Source organism: Ailuropoda melanoleuca, chromosome 1 (assembly GCF_002007445.2).
Source record: "Ailuropoda melanoleuca isolate Jingjing chromosome 1, ASM200744v2, whole genome shotgun sequence".
Taxonomy (NCBI): domain Eukaryota; kingdom Metazoa; phylum Chordata; class Mammalia; order Carnivora; family Ursidae; genus Ailuropoda; species Ailuropoda melanoleuca.
Genome location: NC_048218.1, coordinates 111,768,086 through 111,770,875, shown reverse-complemented (window position 1 = coordinate 111,770,875; position 2,790 = coordinate 111,768,086).

Genomic DNA, 2,790 nt, shown 5'->3' with positions numbered 1-2,790 from the left:
AAAGGGACTCCCGCGTACAGATCCCCAGCAGCAGGGGTTCATTTCAAGCACGCAAAGAGGGCTAACCCAGCGCGAGCTGCTGGGGGGAGAAGCACGTGCAGGGCAGCGAGTCCAGGTGTCCAGGCGTCACTACCGATGCTCTGCGTTACTCCGACAGCACTGAGTTTCCATCCTATCAGCCACCACGAATGCAGAAAGTAGGTGGTTGGCAGGCAGGACTCGAGGGAGGCACGTGGTCAGGTGGGAGCACTGCAGCATGACTGCGGTCTGGTGGAACCTCACAGAGCCTTTCACAGGACAGTGAATGAGCAGGTGCGGAAACCAGCAACAGATGTGAGCCCCTCCTAGCTGTGTGGACCCTTGCTGGTCTCAGCCAGGTGTTCTAGTGGCACAAACAAGCCGTGTCCCGAGTGCAGCAGGCGGGGGCAGCAGGAAGGGGGCAGCGCAGGTCCAAGGGCCAGCAAAGGCTCCAGACTCTGGCCCGCGGGCCAGGGGTTGGGGGAGCTGGGGGACTGCAGCCACTGACAGGCCATTTCATAAAATGAGACAGTCAGGGCCTCTTAAATGTCGAAGAGGACCCAGTGCCAAGAGAGAGGAAGAAGAGAGAAAGGGTCCATAGGGAAAAGTCCCCGAGAGAGGGATCGTGTATTTACACAAAGCCACACAGGTCAGCTTGTAACATTTCAGACATAGGATTAGATATATTCGATCAGATTATGGAAATTCACTTGCAATGTTCGTTTTAACATATATTAGTTTCCTAATACATTTTATACATTTCATGAAATATTTTGTCTATTTCAGACAATTCACGTTCTTACCTTGGAATGCAGCGGGTTGCATTCAGTTTCTCATTTTGAACCACCACTGCAATCCTTAGATAAATTGTACTGATTTTAAGCCCTATTCTACACACTACTGAGGTCCATTTACCCATATTTCTGCATCTGTGTTCATACATGAAGTTGTTCTATACTTGCTTTGCTTCTGTTCTTGGAGAACTTTTTGTGCCAAGGTTATAGTAACATCATAAAATGAAATTGATAGCAATTCTTTCCTTATTTCCTAAAATAGTTGTAGGACATAGAGTTTATTTCCTTTGGCATGACTCATAAAGCCATCTGGGTCCCTTGTCTTGGGGTAAGTTAAAGGCAGGGTGATGACCGATGGCTACCAAATTCATTTTCTCGTGTGGCTAGTGTTTTCTTGACATAATCTTGATCATTAATGGTTTCCAAAAAATTCTCGTCTATTTCCTCTGTCTTGAAATAATCCACATAAAGTTTTTCGTATTATTCTCTATACCCCATTTCTAACGGTAGATTGGTTCCGCTTTCTTTGCCGATGTTGTATACTCATGTACTCCCTGTGGAGGTTTGCTGATTTCACTAAGCTGTTTAGAGATCTCATTCTGATCGTAAAAGTGAAGAAAACAGAAGCTTAAGGTTTCAGTGGAGAAGATCCCACTCGAGCTGGAAGTCAAGCTGGGTCTCCTGATGCCCAGCCGGTGGACTACCCCTGGACTGCTGTTTTGCCTTCATCTGTAATCCTAATTCAGTTAAATTCTCATCAGGGCAAAAGAAGTCTTCCCATGACTACATTTGGGCAGAGCACGCCCCAGTGTGCAAGTGGGACAAGTATGGTACCCAATGTCGCATCACGACCATGACGCCCCATGAACGCTAATCTGAAGCCTTGTTCCCAGTTTCTCAAGGAGAAAACCACAAACCAGGTGATATAACACCACCATTCGTAACAGGTGAAACTCAGCAAGACAAACCACATGCATGAGATGTAAAAGCCACGGCAAACACGGTGTTCACAACATTCCCTTCTATTTAAAAGAAAGATACGTTCCCGACATTTCTAGATGTGTCTTTTAAGCGACGAATCTTCCTGGGTTTGAGATGTACATTTCACTCAGTGGACCCCATTTTTCCTTAAAACACTCACATGTAAAGAAAAATGTGATGGATTCACTGATAAGGTGGTGAAGTGTTTCTTTTACAATGACAAGCAAAGCAAGTAAGTAAGAAAAAATGCTTTTGACTTCTTTTGGCAATTTGAAACCCTTTCCAGCAGGGGAAAAAATTATCTCTTCAAACTCTTATAGGAATTCCCACAGTGAGTAAGTGGCAGGGCTATTTATTAAGTCCAAATGGAAAATATCCATAAACTTCTTTCTCCCCCTTAGCTACTGCATTTCACTTGGCAATATCTTTATAAATACAGATGGCATCTGACCTGTGGATCTTAACACACTACTTTAAGTCTGAAAACAGACATAATCTTCAGAACCTGGACTGCCCCAAGATAGTCCCATCATTTGCCCTTAGTTGGTTTACTCAACATGCCCTAAATTGATTTTATTCCATTCTCAAGCAAATGGCACACAACTTGTTCTGTGTTCCTACGGTAGAGATGGCTGGCTGTCTCTCCAGCGCCCATGTTGTTCTTAAAATAGAATCAGAACTCTCGTTTCATTTTAGGGACTGGCTAAAACTGCATGACAGTGTCCTATACGCCTGAGTACATGGGATAGATTGCCAGGAGACCTCTTTAAGTGGTGTGCTTTCTTCTCCCCTTAATCTGGTGTGTTTTCTGCTTTGAATATTGTGATAGCTGGTGCTCCAGCAGCCACTATGGCATATAAGGGAAATTCTAAAGATGGCAGAGCTGTGTTTTTGATCTCTGTGGAGCCGCTGTATCTGCCAGAATAGCAGGGAAATATCCATTGCTCATGGAAAATTGTTGATTTGCTCTGATATTCCCTTTGTTCCCACTTCTCCA